We start from the raw sequence: 16,233 nt of genomic DNA, 5'->3' as shown, positions 1-16,233 counted from the left end.
CTATTGATCTCACTACAAAACATGTTACTCCCTACTACCCCTGAGTCCTCAGTAATGTCCTAAGAGAAGCTTGGGGAGGAGGTGGGTGTGGGGCATAATGGGCATTCTGGTGACATGAGAACTCCACTCTCCACTCTTATTTCTCTCCCCCGACTCATCCTCTCCCCACTCTGTATGCAACTCCCCCCTACAATGCACCCCAGTCTTGGGTTACAGGGTCTTAGCAGGCTGGGGGTTACTCCAGTACATCATGAGATCCACCAGGAAGCTGGGCAGGTAGCTCATGGGGAGGTAGATGAACTTGGCATCCCAGCCAGGTGAATATTGGGTGCGGGGGTGGCAGGCGGTCAGGGTGTGCTCCATGCACTCTGTCACCAAGGACAGATCCTGGCAGCAGGTTGTCTCCAACAAGTCAACTGATTTCATAACTGTCCAGAAGGAGAAAGAATCCAGATAAATTTCGACCTCTGTCCATTCTGACTTAGGGATCAACTTATGGAGCAATGTTTTTAAGAATAATGTGGAGATTTAAGCCAACTTTTTCACTCTCCTCTTTCACTTTCATCAAGAGGCTCTTTAGTTCTTCTTCACTTTCTGCCATAAGGGTGGTGTCATCTGTATATCTGAAGTTATTGATATTTCTCCCAGCCATCTTGATTCCAGCTTGTGCTTCCTCCAGCCCAGCATTTCTCATGATGTACTCTGCATATAAGTTAAATAACCAGGGTGACAATATACAGCCTTGATGAACTCCTTTCCCAATTTGGTTGTTCAGTGTCCAGTTCTAATTTGTTTCTTGACCTGCATAAAGATTTCTCAAGAGGCAGATCAGGTGGTCGGGTATTCCCATCTCTTTCAGAATTTTTCACAGTTTTTTGTGGTCCACACAGCCAGAGGCTTTGACATAGTCAATAAAGCAGAAATAGTTGTTTTTCTGGAACTCTCTTGCTTTTTCCATGATCCAGTGGATGTTGGCAATTTGATCTCTGGTTCCTCTGCCTTTTCTCAAACCAGCTTGAACATCAGGAAGTTCACAGTTCACGTATTGCTGAAGCCTGGCTCAGAGAATTTTGAACATTACTTTACTAGCGTGTGAGATGAGTGCAATTGTGCGGTAGCAGGAGCATTCTTTGGCATTGCCTTTCTTTGGGATTAGAATGAAAACTGACATTTTCCAGTCCTGTGGCCACTGCTGAGTTTTCCACATTTGCTGGCATATTGAGTGCAGCACTTTCACAGCATCCTCTTTTAGGATTTGAAATACTCAACTGGAATTCCATCACCTCCACCTGCTTTGTTCGTAGTGGTGCTTCCTAAGACCCACTTGACTTCACATTCCAGGATGTCTGCCTCTAGGTGAGTGATTACACCATTGTGATCATCTGGGTCATACGGTCCCTTTTCTATAGTTTCTCTGTGTATTCTTGCTACCTCTTCTTAATATCTTCTGCTTCTCTTAGGTCCATACCATTTCTGTCCTTTATTGAGCCCATTTTTGCATGAAATTTTCCCTTGGTATCTCTAATTTTCTTGAAGAGATCTCTATTCTTTCCCATTCTATTGTTTTCCTACTTCTTTGCACTGATTGCTGAGGAAGGCTTTCTTATCTCTCCTTGCTATTCTTTGGAACTCTGCATTCAAATGGGTATATCTTTCCTTTTGCTTCTCTTCTTTTCACAGCTATTTGTAAGGCCTCCTCAGACAGCCATTTTGCTTTTTTCCATTTCTTTTGCTTGGGCATGATCTTGATCCCTGTCTCCTGTACAATGTCATGAACCACTCTCCATAGTTCATCAGACACTCTGTCTATCAGATCTAATCCCTTAAATCTATTTCTCACTTCTACTGTATAATCATAAGGGACTTGATCTAGGTCATACCTGAATGGACTAGTGGTTTTCCTTACTTCCTTCAATTTAAGTCTAAATTTGGCAATAAGGAGGTCATGACCCCTTCTCCAGTGGATCTTCCAAACCCAGGTATCAAACTGGGGTGTCCTGCATTGCAGGCAGATTCTTTACCAACTGAGATATGAGGGAAGCCAGAGTGAAGGTTAGGGGCAAATTGGTTGAGTAATAGAGATCTGAGATTTCAGGCTTGGGGGAACTTGTTGAGAGGCATGGTATTGACCTGTAGGGCCTGGCCTTGAAGTACCTGCATCAATATTGAGCTATATTCCCACAAAAATTTGGAAATTCAGTGGGTAGGCTTTCAAGAGAAGCCATGATTCCCCCAATAGGAGTTTCACCTCTTCCTAGGAAAATCTACCCTCTCCTTCACAAGAGAGGCCACTCTGGCCCCAGTCCCCTTGGATCACAGGTCGCCCAGCTTCATGGAAACCTATCTGTGAGACACAAAGACACATCAAGAACTTTAAGCCTTATCAACTAACAGAACTCAGGGCAGAAAAGTGGAGTCAGGGCAGTTGGGAACAGGGTGTCAGAATGAACACACAGAATTAGTCCCTCCACTGCTTAGCACCACAAGCCTGCCTTTGTAGAAATGTATATTCCTCATTATTTGACCAATGATCAAATTAATATACGTGATTAGAGCCTAGGGAATTGGGTAGAAAGAAGTTTACCTAGACATCGTTTATGTTCAATGCAATGAATAAAAGATGGGAACCAATTACATTCATATGATGAGGTACTGTTTATGAAGTAGAGCTATTCTAAAGAATACAATATTCTCAATCATTATTTATTATGTTTTTGAACACATTTTTGTTACCTATAAAATTGTTCACCTTCTTTCACTGGAAAATTACAGACTATGTCCAAATTGTAATATCATGTATGTCAAAATGTTATCAGCACTTATCTGTGGGTGGTAGGATTTGGGGTGATTTGGTTTTTATCCAAATACTTTTCCCACTGTCCACAGTATCATGTTTTAAATCTATATTTAGATAAATTAGAGTTCTTTCCTTCTCCCATAAAACACAGGCACAACTATAGTACCACAAAGAGACACATCACACATAGAGAAAAAATAAAAATTAAGAAAAAAGAGAATGTGACCCCAGAGTAGTTTTCAGGCCTTCCTTAGACAACTCTTGAGAGTTCAGCGTCAGCACCAAAAATGGGTGATATTTAACCTCAAGTAGTCTGGCTATAGGTTACCAACAAGACCATGTTCAGATACTGAAAACACAGCCCAGCTGCAGCCCTGTCCCCAGCCACCCATGCAGCCTTCCAGCCAGAGGCCCCCTCTCCACCCCTCCTCCAGAAATTCCGCTCCAATTACCCTGCTCACACAACAGCAAGAAACCCAGACTCTCTGCTGAGATAGGAGGGCATACCAGACAGGTAATTTGCAAAGATGCAGTCTTATCAGGGAAATCTCTCCCCAAAACTACAGTGCCTCAAGGTCAGGAGGTGGGTCGGGGGTGGGGGTGGAAGAGCTTTGGCTGGTCACCTGGGTTAGGTGAAGAAGGCAGGTGCGACTTCAAGTCATGGAAAAACCTTAGAATGCTCCCCGAGGAGCTGACAACCAGTGTCCTCTCACAAACAGAGAAGAAATAAACAAGAAATCTGGGTGGTACCTCTGTCCCCCACATCCTCCCTTCACCCACTCGGTGGCTCCAGTGATGCTCTCTGGACGTCTTGGTGACATCCAGGATCACTGTCTGTAGCCTGTCTGACGTCTGGTTCCTCAGCTGCTCAGGCCCCTGCTCTGTCAGACACACAGCCAGGACCCTCAAGCCTCCCAGGTCCAGCTGCCTGGCCAGCAGCTTCCCGAAGCCCGAGTCACAGCCTGTGATGAAGACGAAATTGTCCTGAAGGTGGCTTACCACCTGCCTCTCCTGGTATCAGTGCAGGAGGTAGTACAGGCCCAAGAGGACTGCCAGGTACAGCCACATGGCCTTTTACGGGACAGACACACACAGACTGGCATGAAATAAAGTGATTCGTGATCAAACAGGACAAATCAAGCACACACAGGATAATTGTTTGCAAACCAGGATCCAGGCCCTCTGGCATGGAGTTCTCAAGATTGTCCTGTTCACCCTCTTCAGTGAGAAGAGGGTGACTGACTCTAACCCCAATGTGTGCTTTTTGGTGCACTTAACCCATTTCTAATAGATGTCAATGCATTTACAACACAGTCTCTTAAGGATGAGTACATGGAAGGCCTGCACAGTCAAATCTATCCATTATTGTGCCTCCAATAATTTCTGACCATGGGCCCTCCTATAAGGCAGGAATAAGTTGAATCAAACTCTACAGGTCTAGGAACAACTGGGTATGTGAAACATAGGAAGGTGCTTCCCAGCTTCCCAGTAAAAGACATACACAGAGTAAGGGAGAGGGACCTGGAAGGAAGAGCCATTAGGTCTGTGATGAAAATCTGCAGAACCTCCACCCCACTTCCCGACCCCAACCCTCTACCCCCGGGCTCAGAGCACAGAAGCAGAAGAGAAGAAGGGCATCCACCACAGACCATTACCTGAGGGAGTCTGAGAAGGCCTCCACGCCTTTCTTGGATATGCAGTAGCTTCCAGCATGGAGGGACACCTGGCCCAAGACACTGGAGATGTTGACCACATGGCCCCTTGCCTTTCGCACCAGGGGCAGCAGACTCAGGGTCACATCAATCACCCCCAGCAGGTTCACATCCAGAACCTTCACAAAGTCCTGTTTGGTCAGCCACTCGTTGGGTGCCAACGCAAATGCCGGCATTATTCCCCAGACCCCAGAGTCCTGGGAAGAGAGAGGACGAGAGGGCAACACTGAGCTGGGCCCAGGAGAGAGGACTGAGCCATGGTGCCATTCACCCTCCGACCCGGAAGGACTTTAGGAGAGAGGCTGCAGGGGAGGGGCTGGAGCAGAGACCAACACGCTCCTGGGGGTTTGCAGAGTCCAGACCCTGTGAGCAGTGGGAGGACAGAAGGTGTGCTCCCTCTTGACTCAAGTCTTCACACCACGCCTACTGCCTGGTGACAAGGAACTAGCACCCCAGAGCTGATGAAGGGAAGTATGGAGCTTGAGGACAACTTGTGTGTCTATAGTCTCTAACTCAGAGGGTGCAGTTGTGTCTTTCACAGTCCCTGTTGTCTTTGCAGACATGAGAAATATGCCCTAGCTGCTCAGATTTTCTGACACCTTCAGGACTGAGTGGTTAACAGCTAATATAAGGGAAAGAGAGGGAAAGAGAGAGAGACAGTCAGAGAATGAGGGCAAGAGAGACAAAAAAAGAGACATTGGATAAAAGACAAAAACAAATACGACTATAGTATGGATGCAGATTTTGTGGATAAATCAGACTTGAAATCCTCGTTTTGGGGGAAATTGTGGACAGGCCCGATATTGACCTCTAGAGCCTGGGCTTGAAACACCCCATCAATACTGAGTCATGTCCCTGCAGGAATCTGGGGAATTACATGGGGTATTTGGAGGGGAGGTTGGGCTCCCTCTCTTTACCCATCACTCACAGAACTCAGAGTTCACCCTCTACCCCAGAAAACCCCAACTGTCTTCCCACTCATATAAGAGATCACTCTAGCCCATCTCCTCGGAAACGGTTCACCAGCTTGAAGGAAACTACCCTGCAGGAATCAAAGACACAATCCTAAGGGTTTTTCTTTTGCCCTATTTTTTTTTTCTTTTAAAGTTTTAATTGAAGAATAATATTGTGCTGGTTTCTGTAATATATCAAGCTGCCCGCCCAGCAGTTTCTCGAAGCCTGAGTCACAGCCCGTGGTGAAGATGAACTTGTCCTGGAGGTGGTCACCACCTCCTGGTGCCAGGAGGAGGTAGTACAGGCCCACGAGGACCACTGGGTCTAGCCACAAGGCTTTCCAGGGGACAGACACACACAGGCTGCAGTGAAATTGACTGACTAGTGATCAGACAAGAGGAATTAAGAACACTCATGATTATGTTTGGCCAACCAGCTTCCAGGCTCTCTGGCAAGGAGTTTTCAAGATTTTCCTGTTCACCCTCTTCAGTGAGTATTACTGACTCTAACCCCAAAGCATCCTCTTGTGGCCAGCCAAAATCTTGGCCTTCTCTGTCCACAGAAGCCCAGTGAAAAATATGGACAGAGTTTGGAGGAAATAGAAAGGTGGCTTTTACTCTCGGCCAGTGGAGAGGGGAACACAGTAGGCTCATGTCTCAAGAACTGTGCCCTTCCCACCCCCATTCCATGAGGAGTGTGGGGGCTTACATAACGCAAGGGCTCACAGTCAGGAGTCAGTGATGAGGAACAAAGGTGATAGGATCTTGGTCTCTTCCTCTTGCATTATTTCAAAGACAGTCATAAACTAGTGTCAGTAACGGGCTTCCCTCATAGCTCAGTCGGTAAGAGTCTGCCTGCAATGCAAGGGACCCAGGTTCGATTCCTGGGTCAGGAAGATCCCCTGGAGAAGGAAATGGCAATCCACTCCAGTATTCTTGCCTGGAAAATCCCATGGACAGAGGAGACTGGCGGGCTACAGTCCATGGGGTCACAAGAGTCGGACACGACTTAGCAACTAAACCACCACCACCAGTGTCAGTAACCCAGTATTTGAGTGTGGCAATTTGGTGGCTCTGTGGTCTTCTTCCTGCCATGGAACTACAAGGGGAAGGATGTTATAAGGGTAAACACCTGATAGGGGATATATTTAGCATAGAGTCAAAGAAGAAAATGTGAATTGTAGCTTCTAATGTGTTAGGGAGCAAAAAGCAAACTTAGTTACAGACACAAGTCTTAGAAAAAAGAAAAGAAAAGAAAGCTAGGAATGTTGAGGCCTGTTCTCAGGAATGGAAAAGAGAAAAACTCATTCCTCTTTTTTCCTTCTCACTACCACACGCTTGAAATGTTCCCTTGGTATCTCTAATTTTCTTGAAGAGATCTCTAGTCTTTCCCATTCTGTTGTTTTCCTCTTTATTTGCATTGATCGCTGAAGAAGGCTTTCTTATCTCTTCTTGCTATTCTTTGGAACTCTGCATTCAGATGCTTATATCTTCCCATTTCTCCTTTGCTTTTTTCCTCTCTTCTCTTCACAGCTACCTAACAGAAGCAAAAGATATCAAGAAGAGGTGGCAAGAATACACAGAAGAACCGTACAAAAAAGATCTTCACAACCCGGATAATCATGATGATGTGATCACTAATCTAGAGCCAGACATCTTGAATGTGAAGTCAAGTGGGCCTTAGAAAGCATCACTACGAACAAAGCTAGTGGAGGTGATGGAATTCCAGTTGAGCTGTTTCAAATCCTGAAAGATGATGCTGTGAAAGTGCTGCGCTCAATATGCCAGAAAATTTGGAAAACTCAGCAGTGGCCACAGGACTGGAAAAGGTCAGTTTTCATTCCAATCCCAAAGAAAGCCAATGCCAAAGAATGCTCAAACTACTGCACAATTGCAGTCATCTCACATGCTAGTAAAGTAATGCTCAAAATTCTCCAAGCCAGGCTTCAGCAATACGTGAACCATGAACTTCCTGATGTTCAAGCTGGTTTTAGAAAAGGCAGAGGAACCAGAGATCAAATTGCCAACATCTGCTGGATCATGGAAAAAGCAAGAGAGTTCCAGAAAAACATCTATTTCTGCTTTATTGACTATGCCAAAGCCTTTGACTGTGTGGATCACAATAAACTGTGGAAAATTCTTCAAGAGATGGGAATACCAGACCACCTAACCTGCCTCTTAGGAAATCTGTATGCAGGTCAGGAAGCAACAGTTAGAACTGGACATGGAACAACAGACTGGTTCCAAATAGGAAAAGGAGTATGTCAAGGCTGTGTATTGTCACCCTGCTTATTTAACTTATATGCAGAGTACATCATGAGAAACGCTGGACTGGAAGACACACAAGCTGGAATCAAGATTGCCGGGAGAAATATCAATAACCTCAGATATGCAGATGACACCATCCTTATGGCAGAAAGTGAAGAGGAACTAAAAAGCCTCTTGATGAAAGTGAAAGAGGGGAGTGAAAAAGTTGGCTTAAAGCTCAACATTCAGAAAACAAAGATCATGGCATCTGGTCCCATCACTTCATGGGAAATAGATGGGGAAACAGTAGAAACAGTGTCAGACTTTATTTTTTCGGGCTCCAAAATCACTGCAGATGGTGACTGCAGCCATGAAATTAAAAGACACTTACTCCTTGGAAGAAAAGTTATGACCAACCTAGATAGTATATTCAGAAGCAGAGACATTACTTTGCCAACTAAGGTCCGTCTAGTCAAGGCTATGGTTTTTCCAGTAGTCATGTATGGATGTGAGAGTTGGACTGTGAAGAAGGCTGAGCACCTAAGAACTGATGCTTTTGAACTGTGGTGTTGGAGAAGACTCTTGAGAGTCCCTTGGACTGCACGGAGATCCAACCAGTCCATTCTGAAGGAGATCAGTCCTGGGTGCTCTTTGGAAGGAATGATGCTAAAGCTGAAGCTCCAGTACTTTGGCCACCTCATGCGAAGAGTTGACTCATTGGAAAAGACTCTGATGGTGGGGAGGGATTGGGGGCAGGAGGAGAAGGGGACAACCGAGGATGAGATGGCTGGATGGCATCATGGACTCAATAGACATGAGTCTGAGTGAACTCCGGGAGATGGTGATGGACAGGGAGGCCTGGCGTGCTGAGATTCATGGGGTCGCAAAGAATCGGACACGACTGAGGGACTGAACTGAACTGAACTGAACTAACAGAATTCAGAGCCATGAGCAGAGTCATGGGAGCTGGGTATGAGCTGTTGGAATTATTAACATACAGATTAGTTCATCTGCTGCTCAGTTCCAACACTGCACTTGGAGGAATGTATATCCTCCCACTATATTTGACCAATGATCAAATTAATACATGTGATTAGAGTGTAGGTAAGTGGTTAGAAAGAAGTTTACCAAGACATCATTTATGTTGAATACAGTAAATAACATGTGGGAACCAATTACATTCATGCCATGATGTACTTCTGAATAAGCAATGCTATTCTAAAGTATATAATATTCTTAATCATCATTTATTTGGTTTTGAAGGAATTTTTGTTATGTGTAAAGTTGTTTACCTTCTCAGTGGAAAATTAGACTACGCATTATAGGCAAAATGTAACATGGATGTGAAAAATGTTATCAGTTCATCTCTGGGTGGTATGATTGGTGTGACTGTCATTTTAATCTGTGTACCCTGCCCATTTTACACAATAATCATGTTTTATATGTATTCTAGAAGGAAAGAAATTATAGTTCTTTCTTATTCTCTTATGATACGTAAACACTGTGGTGAAACTCAAACATACACACACAAAGAGAAAAACAAAAAAGAGAGAGAAAGTGACCCCATAGTAGTTTTCTGCCCTGCTTTAACGAAGGATTGAGAGCTCAGTGTCAACACTGAAATTGGGTGACACTGAGCCCCAAGTAGGATGACTATGGGTCACCAGCAAGATCACAATCAAGTGCTGAGAATACAGCCCAGCTCCAGCCCTGCCTCCAGCCACCATCCAACCAGAATCTCCTCCAGGAATTCTACCCTTATCACCTTGCTCACTCAGCTTCAAGAAACTCAGACCTTCTGCTGAGAGGAGTGGACATCAGACAGGAAGTCTGCAAGGCACATTCCCATCAGGGAAAACTGTCCCCCAAACTACAGAGCCTCCAGGTCAGGAGGTGGGGGTCAGGGATGGAAGAGGCTCATCTGATCAGCTGAGTGAGGTGAAGAAGGCAGGTAGGACTTCACATCCTGAGAAACAGGATGGAATCTTCTCCCGGGAGCTGTCAAGGGGTCTCCCCTTCACAGAGACAGGAACCATCTGTCCCCCACACACTCCTTCACCCACGGGGCTGCTGCAGCATTGCTCTCTGTCTTTGTGATGTGGCGAATCCCCTTCTCTGGCCTGTTTGATGTCTGGTTCCACAGCTGCTCGACCCCAGACTGCATCAGACACAGAGCCTGGACCCTCAAGCCTTGCAGGTCCAATGCCTGGCCAGCAGGTTCCCAAAGCCTGAGCCACAGCCCATGATGAAGACGAACCTGTTGTGGAGTTGGCTCACCATCTGCCTCTCCTGGTACCAGGGCAGGTAGCACAAGCCATCAACACCACCAGGTTCAGCCGCATGGCTCTGCAGGGGTCAGACACCCAGAGGCTGGGGTGAAACTAGAATCTGGCTAGTGTTCAGACAGGAGGCATTAAGAACACATATGATGTTGGTTGGCCAGTCAGGCTCCAGGCCATCTGGCATGGAGTCCTCAGGCTTATCCTGTTCATTCTCTTTGTTGACTACTGTTAATATAAATTCTGGCCCCAACACATATTTTTTATTTTTTAAATACACTTGACCCATTTCTACCAGATGACTTTGCACTTGCAAAACAAACTTTAAGGCTGATAGTAGTTTACCAATCTCATTTTCGTGGTTTTCCTACTCCTCTTTGTTTCGTTCCAGCCACAACTCCCCTCCCCACCCCTACACCCACACATATAGAACCCTTACATCCCATATTTCATGGATCACAACCATCTTTTTACATTTATTTTATTTACCTCTGGGACCTGGATCTCCTCGTTCTTATAAAAGGAACACAGTGAAATCAAGTCACCTGACTTCAAACCCAGCTCTGCTGCCAACTAGCTGTGGGACCATGGGCAGCTGGCTTAGCCTCTGACCTGTTTTCCTCCTCTGGCTCAGCTCACAGAATTCCCTCCTGAAGGTCTAAGTCCCCTCAGTCTCTCTAGGATTGGAAGGAGAAGGCAAAAGAGAATAAGTTTCTCTCCCGTTAACAGTGGTTCTCTGGACCAGAAAGGTGTTTAGAAGAGCAGTGGGGGTGTCTGAAGCAAAGAGAGGGGACACAACGGGAGTAAGGGGACACAGACAATGGTGAGACTTCTCCCAGATGCTGGGATGGGTGTTTGCAGGACTCACAGAAAGCTGCTCCAACAGTTTGAGAGGGTAACAGGCTGGAAGGCCAGGGGTCTCCAAAAGGAGGAAATAGGCTGCAAGAGTCAGACATTTTTTATCTCTCTCTTCAATGGCAGGGAGAAACAAACTAGTGTTATATTTTTTCCCCTTCTCTATACAAATTTAAAAACAGGTTTCTCTTAAAATTCTGTGTTGCCATAATGACACCTGGTTCCACCTGAACATAACTTTTCTCAAACCTTGAGCTAACCAATGCATTTTTCTTATGGAAATGTTTCCTGTAAGCTATGTTAATGTACTATGTATACCCTCAACTCTGTCTCCAAGTCGGTTCCCCCTAAAGGCTCTGAACCGACTTGACAAGCTGTACATTGACAATACTCATACATTGTTCTCCTAAAATATGTTAATAAAACTGTATATTTATATGGAGATCTGCCTTTCTTCAAGATTCATCTCAATCATTTTTTGCCCCTGGATGACTCATCTAGTGCCATTCTCTGAGTTTTGAGACACTTCCTTTCTTTAATCAGCAGACTGCTAGTAGACCAATGAACAGTATGAAAAGGCAAAATGATAGGATACTGAAAGAGGTACTCCCCGGGTCAGTAGGTGCCCAATATGCTTCTGTAAATCAGTGGAGAAATAACTCCAGAAAGAATGAAGGGATGGAGCCAAAGCAAAAACAATACCCAGTTGTGGATGTGACTGGTGATAGAAGCAAGGTCCGATGCTGTAAAGAGCAATATTGCATAGGAATCTGGAATGTTAGGTCCATGAATCAAGGCAAATCAGAAGTGGTCAAACAGGAAATGACAAGAGTGAATGTCAACATTCTAGGAATCAGAGAACTAAAATGGACTGGAATGGGTGAATTTAACTCAGATGACCATTATATCTACTACTGCAGGCAGGAATCCCTCAGAAGAAATGGAGTAGCCATCATGGTCAACAAAAGAATCCAAAATGCACTACTTGGATGCAATCTCAAAAATGACAGAATGATCTCTGTTTGTTTCCAAGGCAAACCATTCAGTATCACAGTAATCCAAGTCTATGACCCAACCAGTAAAGCTATAGAAGCTGAAGTTGAATGGTTCTATGAAGACCTAGAAGACCTTTTAGAATTAACACCCAAAAAAGATGTCCTTTTCATTATACGGGACTGGAATGCAGAAGTAGGAAGTCAAGAAACACCTGGAGTAACAGGCAAATTTGGCCTTGGAATATAGAATGAAGCAGGGCAAAGACTAATGGAGTTTTGCCAAGATAACACACTGGTCATAGCAAACACCATCTTCCAACAACACAAGAGAAGACTCTACACATGGACATCACCAGATGGTCAACACCGAAATCAGATTGATTACATTCTTTGCAGCCAAAGATGGAGAAGCTCTATACAGTCAACAAAAACAATACCAGGAGCTGACTGTGGCTCAGATCATGAACTCCTTATTACCAAATTCAGATTCAAATTGAAGAAAGTAGGGAAAACCACCAGACCATTCAGGTATGACCTAAATCAAATCCCTTATGATTATACAGTGGAAGTGAGAAATAGATTTAAGGGACTAGATCTGATAGATAGAGTGTCTGATGAACTGTGGACGGAGGTTCATGACATTGTACAGGAGACAGGAATCAAGACCATCCCAATGGAAAAGAAATGCAAAAAAGCAAAATGGCTGTCTGGGGAGGCCTTACAAATAGCTGTGAAAAGAAGAGAGGCAAAAAGCAAAGGAGAAAAGGAAAGATATAAGCATCTGAATGCAGAGTTCCAAAGAATAGCAAGAAGAGACAAGAAAGCCTTCTTCAGCGATCAATGCAAAGAAATAGAGGAAAACAACAGAATGGGAAAGACTAGAGATCCTTTAAAAGAAAATTAGAGATACCAAGGGAACATTTCATGCAAAGATGGCCTTGATGCAGGACAGAAATGGTATGGACCTAACAGAACCAGAAGCTATTAAGAAGAGGTGGCAAGAATACACAGAAGAACTGTACAAAAAAGATCTTCATGACCCAGATAATCATGATGGTGTGATCACTCACCTAGAGCCAGACATCTTGGAATGTGAAGTCAAGTGGGGCTTAGAAGGCATCACTATGAGCAAAGCTAGTGGAGGTGATGGAATTTCAGTTGAGTATTTCAAATCCTGAAAGATGATGCTGTGAAAGTGCTGCGCTCAATATGCCAGAAAATTTGGAAAACTCAGCAGTGGCCACAGGACTGGAAAAGGTCAGTTTTCATTCCAGTGCCAAAGAAAGGCAATGCCAAAGAATGCTCAAGCTACCACACAATTGCACTCATCTCGCAAGCTAGTAAAGTAATGCTCAAAATTCTCCAAGCCAGGCTTCAGCAATACGTGAACCGTGAACTTCCTGATGTTCATGCTGGTTTTAGAAAAGGCAGAGGAACCAGAGATCAAATTGCCAACATCTGCTGGATCATGGAAAAAGCAAGAGAGTTCCAGAAAAACATGTATTTCTGTTTAATTGACTATGCCAAAGCCTTTGACTGTGTGGATCATAATAAACTGTGGAAAATTCTTCAAGAGATGGGCATACCAGACCACCTAACCTGCCCCTTGAGAAACCTATATGCAGGTCAGGAAGCAACAGTTAGAACTGGACATGGAACAACAGACTGGTTCCAAATAGGAAAAGGAGTATGTCAAGGCTGTGTATTGTCACCCTGCTTATTTAACTTCTATGCAGAGTACATCATGAGAAATGCTGGACTGGAAGACACACAAGCTGGAATCAAGATTTCCGGGAGAAATATCAATCACCTCTGATATGCAGATGACACCACCCTTATGGAAGAAAGTGAAGAGGAACTAAAAAGCCTCTTGATGAAAGTGAAAGAGGAGAGCGAAAAAGTTGGCTTAAAGCTCAACATTCAGAAAACGAAGATCATGGCATCTGGTCCCATCACTTCACGTCAAATAGATGGGGAAACAGTGGAAACAGTGTCAGATTTTATTTTGGGGGGCTCCAAAATCATGGCAGATGGTGATTGCAGACATGAAATTTAAAAATGCTTATTCCTTGGAAGGAAAGTTATGACCAACCTAGATAGTATATTCAAAAGCAGAGATGTTAGTTTGCCAACAAAGGTCTGTCTAATCAAGGCTATGGTTTTTCCTGTGGTCATGTATGGATGTGAGAGTTGGACTGTGAAGAAAGCTGAGCGCCTAAGAATTGATGCCTTTGAACTGTGGTGTTGGAGAAGACTCTTAAGAGTCCCTTGGACTGCAAGGAGATCCAACAAGTCCATTCTAAAAGAGATCAGTCCTGGGTGCTCTTTGGAAGGAATGATACTAAAGCTGAAACTCCAGTACTTTGGCCACCTCATGTGAAGATTTGACTCATTGGAAAAGACTCTGATGCTGGGAGGGATTGAGGGCAGGAAGAGAAGGGTCAACAGAGGGTGAGACGGCTGGATGGCATCACCGACTCGATGGATGTGAGTTTGTGTGAACTCCGGGAGATGGTGATGGACAGGGAGGCCTGGCGTGCTGAGATTCATGGGGTCTCAAAGGGTCGGACACGACTGAGCAACTGAACTGAACTGAACTGAAGTAGCTATATAACATCCAGCTAAAGACTAGCAGCGGGGCACCCTTTCTGCCGCCTTCTGATATCTTGTCAGAAGCTTTCTGTATCTCTTTTATTCTTTAATAAGACTTTATTACACAAAAACTCTGAGCAGTCAAGCCTTGTCTCTGGCCCGGGATTGAATTCTTCACCTCTGGAAGCCAAGAATCCTGGCATCTTTCGTGGTTCAGCAACAAACTTTCAAATTGTTCCCCTTTTAACCTGTGAATATGTCCTGCTCACAGACATGGATGCCTGGACCCAATGCCCTCTCCCTTTCTGTGCTCAGACCCTACCCAGCCTAGCACCACACCCAGAATCCTAACCTGTCAGACACTGAGAAAAAGCAGATTGGAAACCTGAAAAACATTAACTGGAATGCTACCTCTTCCAAGCAGTGAGATCTGTAAACCACAATGAGGGAAAGAAATTAGTTCGGTTTGTATGAGGATGAGGGAGCTGACCACTCAGGAGACTGAAGGAAGGTCCCGAGATTGGATCCCAGAACAGCTGCACATGGAGGGGTTCACTGGGAGGGAGAGAATACCATCCAGGAGTGGGTGTGAATGATGTGGGGTGCGGAGCTGATGAGAGGGACAGGAACAGGAGGAGCTGGGGTCAGTGCCCTGGGCATCTCTTCACTGTCCACGTTTATCACAGTTCCAACTCCGAGTCAGGAAAGGCTATAGTTCCTGGGTGGAAGGAAAGGCTTCCCCAAGGACACAAAGGCTCAGATGCCCCTGGAACTCACTCCAGCCGCCAACAAGCACAGAGGAAGACAGATTCAGCCTTTAGTGGTCATTGTCTCCTGCAGGGAGCTGACTGTCATCCTAAAAGGGGTTGCCCTTCAGGTGACAGACGGCAGCAATAATGAAAAGGACGGTCCTACAGAAACCAGCCATTGCCTGCTTCCTAGGTGACCAGCAGGAAACCTCCTACAGGGGCTCCCCAAAGGATCAGGCTGAAGAAGCTCTAGAAACTGTCAGGAAGCTGGGGGGACATGCAAGTTTTATACAAACACTAACCCTGCTAAGGGAGAAGGTTGTGGTTTCTTACTTGGAGAATTTTTTTCTCAGTGACCATGAAATCACCAACTGCAAATTCCCGCAGGGCCATGCAGCAGATTGGTGCCAGCCCTCAGGGCATCTGCCTCTGTTCTGTGAATCCTGAAAGTTACAGCATGGCTTTGGGACCTGTCAGGAGCTCCACACTACATTCCAAGTGGGGAAAACCACAGGAAGATCGGGAGAGACCCGAGACAGGAGGCTGGAGTGACTCTAAGTCACCTGGGAGCTGCAGAACCCACAACAAAACGTCTTTCAGGGGCCACCCTGTCAGGCAGACTCATTGACTAAAATGTCTGCACCTTTGGTCCTGGGAGGTTCAGCTGGGCCACATACCAAGGCAGCAACTGTCAAGACTATATGCTAAGGATCAGGGAGTCGCCCCTGGTGGCAATCTCCCAGTCTCAGGAGGACCACAGTCAAGACACAGGTCTTTCCACATCCATCCCCTCATCTCCCAGGAAGAGTCCTTTGAAGAGAGAGAGAGGCTTAGAAGACAGGGGACTGGAAGGCGCCAAGAGTGAGGGCTAATTGTGCGCCCTTGCTTCCAGCCCTATCTGTCTGCTGTCCACCTACTTGAGTGAGCTTCCAGAATGGACAGACAAACCCTCCCCTCCTGTCTTAAGTATCGGATTCCTGGAGGAGATGGTACTAGGGTTGGGGAGTCACTGAACCTGTTCATCAAACCACCAGGACAGCCAAGGGGAGGAGAG

At 45.3% G+C, this 16,233-nt stretch overlaps 1 pseudogene; it reads right to left on the bottom strand.

Annotated features, from left to right (window-relative positions):
- Positions 211–15,572, bottom strand: LOC102190108 (annotated as a pseudogene).

The sequence above is a fragment of the Capra hircus genome, chromosome 5, assembly GCF_001704415.2.
Source record: "Capra hircus breed San Clemente chromosome 5, ASM170441v1, whole genome shotgun sequence".
Lineage (NCBI taxonomy): Eukaryota > Metazoa > Chordata > Mammalia > Artiodactyla > Bovidae > Capra > Capra hircus.
This window is presented reverse-complemented; position numbering and strand designations above follow the sequence as displayed.